Source organism: Jaculus jaculus, chromosome 19 (assembly GCF_020740685.1).
Source record: "Jaculus jaculus isolate mJacJac1 chromosome 19, mJacJac1.mat.Y.cur, whole genome shotgun sequence".
In the NCBI taxonomy this organism is placed as follows: Eukaryota; Metazoa; Chordata; class Mammalia; order Rodentia; family Dipodidae; genus Jaculus; species Jaculus jaculus.
Genome location: NC_059120.1, coordinates 30,240,593 through 30,254,248, shown reverse-complemented (window position 1 = coordinate 30,254,248; position 13,656 = coordinate 30,240,593). Strand labels below are relative to the sequence as shown.

Below are 13,656 nucleotides of genomic sequence, written 5' to 3'. Positions count from 1 at the left end.
ATGTGTCCAGAACAGAAAACCAAATGCAGTTTCAGATGGAAGATGCCTCTGTGGTTTCTCCTGGAGGAGAAATACACAATCTTCCTTTACCAGATAGGAGACTGTCAGCCACCCTGACTCTCCTCAGATCCTGGGGCATCCCCCAGGATTGCAGCCTGTGGTCCTGCCAACCACCATTGTCAGGTCCTCACGGTCCTGAACAACAGCTGCCCAAACCGAAATTAAAACAGATCAGAGCAACAGAAATCACTCAAACACTCAGACAAACACTCAGACAAGCAGCGCTACAGACAGTTACATTGTTTACCTCCAAGAGGGACTCTGGAGTCCGGGGTAGACGTGCAAATCCCTGGACGAGTCCTCAATTGAAAGACCCCCAGAGGGAGACCTTCACTCAAGTCTCGAGATAGCACGCACCCAAAGACACACAGGAGACCCAACTTGCTGCAAAAGCATGAGGCTTTATTCAGGAAACCAGAGCTCTGGGGTCGACACATATCTCACGCAGGAGACAGAGGTGTTGACTCTTTGCCATTTCTTCAGTAGTAAGTTTTTGATTTAATTCTTTACTGACCCTTTGTCATTTCTTGGGATGAATGTTAGGTCCATCAATCATAAACCATGGACATGTCTTATCAACAAAAATAAAAAACTGTATAAGATCCTTTTTCTTTACCTGTATTCCTCGCTCTCTGAGAGAAGCTTTTAAATCCTTTATGAAAGAAGCCTCTTTAGACAATGAATGGCCCATCTTGATGGGACAGAATGAAGAGGGAAAACTTACCAGGTCTTGCCGTCTTCTTGGGCAGAGAAGCGGTGACCATTCAGGAACACTCCGGAGCTCATGTGCTGGGGGCTTTCCGTCCGGCAGGGGTCCATGCCTCGAGCCGCCACGTTGGGCACCCGTCGTCACCAGGGACGTTCTTTCTGGCTTCCAACAGGATACGTTTCCTCTCCTCGGTCGTGAAGAGGGTCTGGAGTAACTGCTGGCAATCGTCCCATGTGGGCTGGTGGGAGAAAACTAGGGATTCCATGAGTGCAGTTAATTTTGAGGGGTCCTCCGAGAAGGGAGGGTGGTTGGTCTTCCAATTATAAAGGTCTGCGGAGGAGAAAGGCCAATATTGTAGGGGTGGCAGAGGTCTCTGAGTTGGGTCGTCCCCTGGTCCTAAAGGGGGTGGGAGTCCTATAGCCCTGAGTGGTAGGGCAATGGTAGTATCAGGAGACAGTGCTAGCCTACTTCAGGTCCCCGTGGCTGGGCCCCCCTGTCCCCCTCTGGTGAGGGGGCAGGAGGAGGAGCTGTGGGGGTGTGGGTTGGCGGGTAGGGTGGTGGTGAATCCAGGAGGAGGAGCTCCATCTGAATGTCCGGGTAAATCTTCTTTTCTTCCTGGGGGGTCCTGCAATGAGAACTTTTGAGGCCCCCAAGGGGCTACTGTTAGTGGGCTGGGGAGGAATCCAGGGCTTCAATCAGGAAGGCGGGTCTGGGACAAGATCCTGCCAAGTAAAAATGTAAGGCATCTGGTTGGGGTGGCCTCCGGGCTCCTGCAAGATGATCCGTTTAACAGCCTGAATAAGATCTGGTTAAAGGTCCCTCCTCGGGGCCATCCAACATTAAACATAGTCCATTCTCCCTCACATAGAGTTTGCCATTTTCCTTTCTTTATTTCAACAGGTAAACTATGAGCTCGGCTCTTAACATCAGTCCAGTGAGCTAAAGTCAAGTCCAAAGGGGTTGAGATAGTCTGTCCCATGTTAGGAGGGGAATAAAAGAGATAGGAGAACAAAAAGATCTGGAGAACACCGAGAACAAAGAGACAAAGGCGGCCCGATCGCTGCTCGAGTAAAAATGAAACTGAAGCAGATGGCGGCGAGCGGGACCCAGATGATGCTTCCCGACAGAGGCGAACTCGATCCGAGTTCTTCAGATAGGAGACAGAAAAACCTGTCTCCTGGGGTCAATCAGGAGCGTCCTCCAGATTGCTGGGTGGTGGTCCTCAGGCCCGTCAGCCCCGACTCAGAGCACCCAAAGGGAAGGCATCCAGATACTGAAACCGGTTGAAATTGAAAATTTTTCCAGAGGACAGAGATAAAAGTACAGATGTACACAGACAAGACAGGAGGCGCCTCTTACCTCTGAGGGGTCCTAAATGAGGTCTGGAGTCTTGTAGAGATTCCCGGCCAATGCACCAAATGTGGGGTTCCCCAGAGGGGTCCCCGCTCAGGGCTGTCTACGCGACCCAAGAACACTCACGCAGGACGCTCTCAATGCAAACCGCACGAGGTTTATTGAATCCGATGCATCGGGGCTCAACACAGATTCCTCTCGCAGGAGGGGTGAAGAGCCCCTAGCCAGGAGTTTGGTCAGCTTATAAAGGCTAAAACCACAGGTATGCAGAGTCATAGGGGCTTTCCAGCCATGGGTCCCTCTGATTGGGTGGGGCCCACGGGGTGGGCTCGTGTGGGTCCCTCTGATTGGGTAGGGCGTACAAAAGGTCAGGTCCTCATGGTATACTTTTTACAAAATGGAGGCGGTTGCATACTTTTTACAAAATGGAGGCAGTTGCAAAATGGCAGTTCTGTGATTCAGTGCAGCAGCAAGCAAGCCATATTACAGAAGCTTAAAAAGGCAGGTTAGCAGAGCAGCTAGAAAACAGGGCAGCAGAAATAAGGCAACTTTTATCCTTTCAATGCAATTCAACAATGTCTGGCTGAGTGAGGAGAGAAGGCCTTCTAGACAAGTCTTTGATCATGTGACCTTCAGAGAACAAAAGACTGATAGTAGCAGAAGATTCACCAGAACCACTAGCAAGTTGGTGTTGGGTAGCATGTTGAATTTCACCTTACTAAATGCACAGTTCAGTGGCTAAAGGACTACATGCAAAAGTATACAAAGCTCTACACATATTTCAAAAGTTTTTTTAACACAAGATTCTTCCTTATGCCATTTTCAAAGCTCATTACAAGTATATTAACAAGATGACACTGTATGATACTTGTAAGTGAAATGGAATCACTTTGTATTCTAAAAAATGACTATTAATACTCTAGGTCCCAGAACAAATATCAAAAGAAAAAAAAAATGCTCAGCCTCTCATCCAACACCAAGTTTTCATCCAACATCTTCAGGAGCTGAGTTGGTGTTGAGAAAGGCCCTCCCTGTCTCTCAGGAAGAACTTGGTGCTCTTCTTTCTAGGAGAGTCCTTTCTGCAGGAGGGGAAAGCTGCCCATTGCATGGAGACCTGTGGTTTTAAAACCATTTTGCTATAGCAATTTCATACTAAGGGAAGAAATACTCTAATGATCTGTTCATCATCCTGTCCACCATCCCATTGTTCCCATATCTCCATCCCAAATTGTTCTCACTCCCTACTATCCCACGGTAAGATGGAAAAGATTACTTGGCAGAGAATCAAATGTTCATGTTTTTAACTTAAAACATCAGTACATCAAACCTTAAGTTCAATAGAACAAAAAGTATAAGAGAGTTAACAACACACTAGTGATTTCAATTAGTCCCCTCCCCATGTGCCCAAACATATCAATTCATTAAATGATTGCAAACTCTCAAAGCCATTGCCAGACAATGAGGAGACAAACATCTATGAAGGGGCAAGACAAAAAGTCAGACTTAATAAGTGGCTGACTATACCTCACATTCTAAAAAGAAAACTTGCAGTAATTATGCCTACAAAATTGCCCTCTAAATATTTATGTTTGTGTCCATATACTAGTGCTGCTTTGAATTTTGGTTAGAGAAGCTTCTCTTTAAAGATGGTGTGGGGCTGGAGAGATGGCTTAGTGGTTAAACGCTTGCCTGTGAAGCCTAAGAACCCCGGTTCAAGGCTCGATTCCCCAGGACCCACATTAGCCAGATCCACAGGGTGGCACACGCATCTGGAGTTTGTTTGCAGTGGCTGGAAGTCCTGGCACACCCATTCTCTCTGTGTGTCTGCCACTCTCAAATAAATAAATAAATAAATAAATAATAAAAAGAAATATTGGTTCTGTGAACCATGAGGTTGCTCAGTAGAAGGCTACCAGGTGTGCCATTGATTACTGCATGTGCCTGAGGCCTCAGGACCTCTACTAGGAACAGAATTACTGTCTAAACTGGGCACTACCATGACCATGGACTTAGGCCCCATGGCCAACACTTGCCCCCTGCCTGTGCTGATGCTATAAGTTCACCCAGAAGAGGAATAGAGGCTTCACCAAGAGACAACAAGGAAAAGACTCAATATGCCACAACTATTAACTGGTAATTGGAGTGATTTCCCCAGATCTGAGACATATAATGAGGGATTGGCCTTGCCAGGGACCACCCACCAGTGGTATTGGTGCAAAAAACAGATGCCACCCCAGTGAGGCACAGACAATTTCCCTGGAAGCCAGCTTAGAATAGCACCCCACATCAAAAGACTCAAAGGGTCCTGCAAGAAAATCCAATCTCCAAGGAATACCCCTTGCTCCTGGTGAAGAAGGTAGGGACCAATAATTATCAGCCAGACTAAGACCTCCACAGGGTCAACAAGGCCACTGAGACCCTGCATTCCATGGTCCCCAATTCATATACCTTGCTGAGTCTGATCCCCTCAATGACCACAGTCTGGACCTGAAGGATGCCTTCTTCTGCCTAAGGTTATCAGAAATAAGCCAGCCACTGTTCACCTTTGAATGGAAAGGCCTAGAGACTGGCTCAAAGGGGCAATTGACATGGACTCACCTGCTCCATGGCCTCAAAGCCTCCCCTACCTTTTTTTTTTTTTAGAGAGCAAGAGAGAGAGAGAGTTGGCATGCCAGGTCCTCTGCCATGGCAATCAAATTTCAGACACTTCCACCACCTAGTGGTCATTTATGACCTTGTGCTTGCCTCACCTTTGTGCATCTGGCCTAGGTGGGATCTGGAGAGTCAAACATGGGTCTTCAGGCTTTACAGGCAAGCACCTTAACCACTAAGCCATCTCTCCAGCCCTCCACTACGATTTCTGGGGAGGCACTAGCAAAATATTTAGAAAACTGCTGACCCACTGGGTTCACCATCTTGCAGTATGTTGACAATATGCTGCTTAGCAGCTCCTGCAAGAGAGGTCTTCAAGATGAGCAGTGAGATGCTGTTGCATTTCCTCCAAGAGGCAGGATATAAGTTCTCTAAAAAGAAGGCTCAGGGGCTGGAGAAATGGCTTAGTGGTTAAGTGCTTGCCTGTGAAGGCTAAGGACCCTGGTTCGAGGCTTGATTTCCCAGGACCCACATTAGCCAGATGCACAAGGGGGTGCATGCATCTAGAGTTCGTTTGCAGTAGCTGGAGGCCCTGATGCACCCATTCTATCTATCTGCTTCCTTCTGTCTGTCTATCACTCTCAAATAAATAAACAAAAAAAAATTAAGAAGAAGGCTCAGGTCTGTCAGAAGGAGGTCATCTATTTAGAGTATCCCCTCAGTCAGGGACAGAGGAAGCTAGGGCAAAGATGAAAATGAAACATCATCTGATATCCCATCCCAAAACTAAGAACAACTCAGGGAATTAATTCCTAGGGGCAGCTGAGTTTTGCCAACTCTAGATCCCAGAATTCTCTGCTATCATTAATCCTCTCCACAATGGCTTTTGAGGGCTCACCATAGACTCACTGAAGTGAGAAAAGGAAGGGGAGGATGCCTTTGACCAACTCATGAAAAGACTAGGCAAGGCACCTGCACTGGCACCTGATGGCACCAGCTCCTTTGCCCCATATGTACATGAAATAGGAGGATTGGGTTATGGGACTTAACCCAGTGACTAGACCCATGGAATAGACCAGCAGCATACCTGTCCAAAAGACTGGACCCAATGGCCTCAGAATGGACCCCTTGCCTGCAGGCATTAGTGGCCACAGTAGTACTGGTGCATGAATCAAAAAAAAAAAAAAAACTGACTTTGGGACAGAGCATCACTGTCAAAGTACTGCACCAAGTCACCCCTTTGCTAAATGGAACATCTAGCTGCTGGATGACAAGAGAACAAGTGGCTCACTATCAGGCCAAGTTAGGAGAGAATCCCCAAATATAGGTAAAAGCAGCTTAGACCCTAAACCAAGCTATATACCTACCAAAAGAGGCGAGAAGGCCCATCATACTTGTGCAAAAGTCATGGAGTTCTTTCCCTCCCAACCAGGCTTAAAAGGTGAGCCACTCCCCAACTCAGATATAGAACATTTTGCTGACAGGAGCCAAAACCTACAATAGGGGGAGTACCACAGTGGGTATGCAGTGATCACTGTGAACAAGAGCATAGAAGGTCAGCTGCCCAATCACTGGTCTGCCCAAAAGGATGAGCTTCATGCACTAACAAGAGCACTTCCCTCGCAGAGGTAAAGCAAGCCACCACTTAGACTGACTCCCAGTATGCCTTAACCACCTGCACATTCATGGAGCAACATCTGGAGAAAAAGGACTACTCACCTCAGGAGTCAAAGAAATCAAAGACAGGGACCAAACCCTCCAGCTCTCAGAAGCTGCCTGGGCCCCTCAGGCCACAGCAGTGGTGCATTGCCATGGCTATATTTCTGGAGGAAGCACACTGCCTCTGAGTGGCCAGTATCCTTTTACCACTTGTTTTTTGCTCTTGTCTGCTAGCACTGATTCACAAATCTCATGCATAAAGGCAGACCCACACAGTCCTCATGGATCTTCAGGCTTCCTTGTTCGTCTATTTCTCTTTTCAGCCATAAAGAGCAAAGGTGTGGCACCTGTGGGTGCTTATAGCTGGTTTCCTACTTTAACTGGCAAATAAGGCATTATAGACTGACAAGGTGCAATGCCACTGGGCAACCTGTCAGATTTTTTTTTTGTTCTGGTGTGTTGTTCTGGTCTTTCTTCCACATATTTTCAGGGCAGGACTATAAATGCAGCCCTGTGTTCCCCTGTGGCCTCTCTATCCCTGCATGCTTCCGGCTGCCCTCTGTGCTCTGAGTCTATCAGGTCTATTGAGCCAACTGGACACAGAGGCCCACACCCTCCTATTAATATAATAGCACTGAATATTCTCTCAGTTGATGGCTTCTTACATGGTAAAGTTATAGATGAGAAAAGAAAATGTGAATATTTGCTTAATATATGTACATAAATTATATAAGCGTGTTCTGAAAATAAGACATAAATGAATAACATTTTGAGCCTCATTTCTGTAACTGGTCACATAACAGTAGCTGTTATTGATGACTACCTTCAACTACTATTCCCTCCCACCTCAGCATAACATCTCATTATATTTTGTTTCTTCACATTGAGTGGCAATCCACTCCATCCTTCCTGGAGGTTATGGGCCATTTATCAGCCTCCTTGGATTGAGTTGTTATGCAACATAACACTTTGCCCAGCAAGACCTTTGTATTAACTAGATGTATTAATAGAGACTGAATAGTGTTCAGATGAGGTAGCAGTGTCTTTTTAAATTATAAATATATTATTAGGATACATGATCAGTAACCACAATAAGGCTTCTTACATTATCATATTTTTGTGTTGTGCTTAATTGTAACAGATCCTAGCTCAAATCCCTGTTCAATTTAGTCCACAGGAGTGGATCATTCTCATTCTGGAGGATTCTGTCTCATACTTGCAAGGAAGGAGTAGAGGAAAAGCCAAATATACTGGTTTGATTGGGTTTCCTCATCTAGCCTGTTAGAACATGGTCAAGCTATGTTTGTCCATGACAGGACATTTTCTGACATGATTGTGTCAGCTTGACCCATGTCTATAGAATGAGTCATCATAAAAACACAAAGGACAGTCTTCATGCAGTTCCATGTAATGAGCATCAGAGATCCTGCAGGATGGCATGTCCAAAAAAGCCAGGGAAGTTCTGGGACCCCTGTTCTATACCTCATTATATACATCTCTTGACCTATATTGCTTATAGTGTCCTTTACAATAAACCAAGAAACATGAATAAATTCAAGCAACTCAGTCAAACAAGACAAGGGATTATTGGAATCCCTGATTTGCAGCAAGCTCCTTGTAAGCATAGGTGAGACATCCTGGGCTTGAGACTGGCATCAGGTGAGAGAAAGAAAGCTGGGGGCTGTTCCATCCTATGTATCTGACACTGCCTCCTGCTGGACACATCAGAGTTGACTTGGATGAGGAGCCACCCAGTTGGTATCCACTTCAGACTGATTTCTTGCTCGCTGCTGGGGTGAAATCCCTTTATATTTTAGGATCACAACAGTGACCTGTGTTGTGAAAATACAGTGGGAGAAACTATATTCAGGTAGGTTTGTCCCTTGCTGTCATCATAAGGAATTTCTGTGACTATCACTTTTTATGTCTTGCTAGGGTGACCTATAGCACACCTGCTCCCTGCTGTGATCTGCATCCTACATAGACATGCCTAGGTGGAGCTGCTTGGTGACAGGAGCAGGAGGGTTCCTGGGGCAGAAGATCATGAACTTGTTGGTCCAGGAGAAGGATCTACAGGAGGTCAGAGCCCTAGACAAGGTCTTCAGACCAGAAACCAGAGAGAGGTTCTCTGGTAAGTAAGCTCAAGGCTGTTGTGTCTGACTTCATGGTGAACCCTCATTGGGCATGGGTAGGGCTCCTTGTTTAGCAAATAAAGGACACTTGGGGGCTAGGGAGATTGCTCAGTGGTTAAGGCACTTGCCTGAAAAGCCCAACAACCCAGGTTTGATTCCCCAGTACCCATGTAAAGCCAAATGCACAAATGCACATCTGGAGTTTGCAGCAACTGGGGGTCCTGGCACCCCCATTCCCTCTGTCTAGCTCTCTTCTCTATATTTCTCTGCTTACAAAATCAACAAATAAATACATTAAAAATAAATTAAAAGGGCACTTGGAATTCTAAGGTTCCTCCTGTGCCTGCAGTCATCAGGAGGAGTCAGGAATAGCACAGCTTAAAAGATACTGCCCAACTAAGAGGAGACTGGATCCAGGCCTGACCCAGAGCTATAGAGTACAACCATAGGCAGTCACTGGGCCTCCAGGCCTTTCTCCTTCCCATCTTGAAATCACACGAGTTCTGAATGTGCTGGAGGTTGTGGGCTTGTCAATCACTGTACACCACAAGTAAAAGATAATTAAGCTGAAGACAGAGAGGCAAGTCCTGCCTCTTGAATGTTCGTGATCTGATTGCTTGTTTTGGTCTAGAATGGAGGAATTCATTTGTTTCATTGATAAAATCAAAATTAAAAGTAGTAAGGTAAAATAAATTTCTATGAGAGAGAGAGAGAGGGAGGGAGAGAGACCCAAGGAGTGGTGGATTCCAGAGCAGTCACAGGACCCAATGCAGATTAAAGACAATATAAGCACTCTGGGATTACATAGGCCTCACCTGGCTTCCTACTATGTCTTTCTCAACATTCCTTTTTCCCTTCCCTTCCATTCCCACATAGAAAGTGACTTAAGAGGGCTAGAGAGATGGCTTAGTGGTTAAGTGCTTACCTGTGAAGCCTAAAGTCCCTGGTTTGAGGCTCAACCCCCCAGGACCCATGTAAGCCAGATGCACAAGGTGGTACATGTATCTGGAGTTTGTTTTCAGTGGCTGGAGGCCCTGGTACACTCATTCTCTCTTTCTCTAAAATAAATAAATAAATAAAATAAAGTGACTTAAGAATTTTATGGCATAACCCATTATTTTCTTCTTTTTATTTTTTACCTTGCTGCCTCTGGTGCACTTACAATAACTAGCTTTATAGAATATTGTCACACCTGCTTCATATTTATGTCCACAGAACACTCTTCAGGAAAGGAAAGGAAAGAGGACTCACCTTTCTGAGTACTAATAACCTTGGGATGAAATAAGGATAGGGGACTATTCTGAATTTAGGCTTGAACCCTATCCCTGAGTCCCCATAACTTGTTCCTAAAGCTGAGTCTTGGCACAGTGAGTCTTCTGACTCATTCATTGTGCCCTCCACATTCCTCAAACCAGTTGTCTGTCCTCTTCTAATCCTCAGGGAACTAGCTGCCTCCCTAAAAGTGCACACTACCCAAGGACCTTGAAATGCCCACAGAAATTTTGGTAGCCATCTGGGACAACACCCATCCACTGTTCTTCTCAGACCTCTTCCAGCACTTTCTGTGCTGTCTGCTGCAGTGGTATCTCTGATAATCAGACATGAAGATATAACCAGTTCTATTTTTGCAATTCCAGTGTCTCAGCAATATATACAAACTGAATATCATTTCTTCTCAGCCAAGAGGAATAGCTCCTTAGTGGTGATGGCTTATGAGAAGTGATGAATGGACAGGTTCTTCAGTGTTGCATGCATACAGTGTTCTTCCTAATATCTCCTCATGCAGGCAAAATTCATATTCCCACTTTGATAGGCACAGAGACACCGGCACAATGGTTAATCAGCTTGTCCATGGTCCCACAGCTGGAAGAAAGGCATCCTGGGGGGAAGAGCTTGTTCTGAATCACGTTTGTCTTGTAGCTTCTCCCTAGGGTTCCCTGTAATGCACCATGTACTGCCTAAGTAAATATATGTTTTCTCCAAGTACAACAATGCATACACATTGACTTGAGCAAGACCAGGGCTATGGCTCCACCATGTAAATCCCAGGATGCCCTCTTGGGGCATCTCAGGATCACAGCAACTCCATCTCTGAAGCCAGCAGTATAGAAGCTAAAGTAGGAGAGAGTAGAGCGTACACAACATAGAATTCCACCCTCAGACAGGAACCCACTTTGTTCTCTGCCTTCCTTCATGCAAGTTCTGTCTGGCTTTACCTTCTGAGGGGAAGGATCCTGGACAGACACACTGAGCAGAGGATTAAGAAAGCAAGCAGTTCTATTTGTATCCCAGGCGACATTTTCACAGTCCTGAATTTCACTCTCTGATGGTCTGTATCAGGTTCTTTCTCTTCACTGCCAAGTATTTCTCTCAGAATAGTTGATTCCATGCAAGTCTTCTCCCTTTGAGCACACAAGGAAGTGGTCAAGGCTTGGAGACAGGGAACTATTTGGGTCTTCCATGGATGTGTGCTCATAACTATGTCCCTGAACTTTTCTGAGCCCCATTTCCCTATCTTATTAGAGTTCTATGGGAGCCTACTCACTAGACCAAAGACACAAGGAGAGGAAAGAAGGGAAACTGAAATAAGGACTCAGAGATGAGACTTTAGCATAAGAAGAGGGCAAGGGACCCCAAGCTCTAGTGCCAGTGGAGTTCTGAGTTTCTGCAGCCCTTCATATTTATTGAAAAGGGGCAAGAGTGATGTAATGCTTATGGAAAACATGCTATTATCCAAGTCAACCAAGAAGTAACCACCAGTTCTGAGTTTAACTATTGTGGGCTCTTCCTAGATCCAGTAAGCATCAGGATTTGTGAGAGCATGTCCTGAAATTCATACCTGTATGTCTTCCTTTTCTGCCTTCACTGCTGGGACATGGTTCATCCTCATTAGAACTCTCATAAGGTCATTCTGAATCATGACCCAGCTTTCTCTTACATCCCCCACTCCTGTGCATTACACATCCTAAGGCCATGTTAGCTTCCCATGACACAACTCTGCCTCTGATTCATTTCACTCCAAAATTATACATTATTCCTTATACTCCACAGAATTAAATCCTAGGTATTCCCTCTTACTACCAGTTGATTCTCCCTGAGACTGACGAGCTTCCCATGAACTGTTTTTAACAACTTTTATATTCTACACATATTTTTATTTTATGAAAAACAATAAGGTAGAAACAGATGTTTAATTTTTCTACTAAATGTTAGATATCCTGAATTTTGTGCATTCGTTTACTTATTCCTTCAATGGATAGGCTCCCTCACCAGTATCTCCACAGTATGACTGTCCTTGAAGATTTATATTACTGTGTATTGGAAACACTCCAGTCCATTAAGAAAGCTTCCCAATGACCTGCTCTTGTGTTCTCTAGAGCTGCAAACAAACAGCAAGGTGACAGTGCTGGAAGGGGACATCCTGGATGCCCAGTGCCTGAGGAGAGCCTGCCAGGGCATCTCTGTTGTCATCCACACTGCCTCAATCTTGACGTTTGGGGTGCCATTCCCAGACAGACGATTATAGATGTCAATGTAAAAGGTACTGTATCTGGATGTATTAGTTCCTCTCTTTGCTAGGACAAAATGGCAAGCCAGAAGAAACATAAGGAAGGAAAGGGTTTACTTTGGCTTACAGTTCCCAGGAAAGATCTACCATGGCAGAAAAAGCACAGCAGAAGCTCACTTAGACAAGGTCACAGAATTTATATGTCAACCCATCTTCATTTTGCCACTTTTTTTTATATTTGTGGCACAACTGAGCTAAGGGAAAGAATAAATAAGTCAGATCAGAAATAACCTTCTTCACTAAAGTGTGGAATAGAAAAAACAAAACAAAACAGGGTGGACTATTTCCTGACATTAACCATGTGTTTCCCATGGACAGGCACTCAGCTTCTGTTGGATGCCTGTGTGGAAGCCAGTGTGCCTATCTTCATCTACACCAGCTCAATTGCCGCAGCTGGACCGAACTCCTACAGGGAGATCGTGCAGAGTGGCCGTGAGGAAGAGCATCACGAAAGTGTGTGGTCTGAGCCGTACCCCTACAGCAAAAGGCTGGCTGAGAAGGCAGTGCTGGCAGCCAGTGGGAGCACTCTGAAAAATGGTGGCACCTTCTACACTTGTGCCTTAAGAGTCCCATACATCTATGGGGAAGGAAGCCAGATGCTTTCTGCTGTAGTGACTGATGCCCTACACAACAATGGCATTATTAAAAAATTGGCCCATCTTCTGTGGTCAATCCAGCATACGTAGGCAATGTGGCCTGGGCGCATATTCTGGCCTGCAGAGGCCTGAGGGATCCTAAGAAGGCACCAAACATCCAAGGACAGTTCTACTATATCTCAGATGACACACCTCACCAAAGCTATGATACCTTATACTACACCCTGAGTAAGGAATGGGGCCTCCACTTTGACTCCAGCAGGACACTTCCTCTGACCCTGCTGTACTGGCTTGCTTTCACGCTAGAAACAGTGAGCTTCCTGCTGCGACCAGTTTACAACTATAGGCCCCCCTTTACCCGTTACTTACTCACAGTGAGTAATGCCAAATTCACTGTCTCCTACAAGAAAGCTCAGCGAGATCTGGGCTATGAACCCTGCTTCATCTGGGAGGAAGCCAAGCAGAGAACAAGGGAGTGGATCAGATCCCTAGTGGAGCAGCACAAGGGAACGCTGAGGACAAAGACTCCCTGATGTGAAGATGACAGGCATGGGGACCTGGGTGTTGTCAGGAGATATTTGGCCAGGGCCCCCTGAAAAGGACAGAGGTACAACTGCCTCCCTTTAACACAGTGACCAGTGTCAAGAAAAGCCTTCTCAATAACCGTCCAGCCATAGCATTTTGCCCTAAGCACTCACCCAAGGACACCAGCTGCTATGCTTCAGCTGCTGTGACTAAAGGCGCAGTTGCTGGTTCTAAACTATTTGGAACCTCTTGCAACTTAGAACTTTGTCCATTGGTTTCACCTCCCTATTAAAAGGTTATGGAATGTCTTCTCTTTGGAAAAACTCACATCACATCATGAAACTCAATGAAAAGAAATATGTTTATTAATACCTGAGTTGGCTGCATCTTTCTGTTAATGGGCACGGTTATGATTTTCCACCTATATCTAAGTATAGCCATGGCCAGAATCAAAGCTGAAGC

At 45.5% G+C, this 13,656-nt stretch overlaps 1 pseudogene; it reads left to right on the top strand.

Moving 5' to 3' along the window:
- The first annotated feature begins 8,359 nt into the window (after window positions 1-8,359).
- Window positions 8,360-13,202, top strand: LOC101593921 (annotated as a pseudogene).
- Window positions 13,203-13,656: the final 454 nt, after the last annotated feature.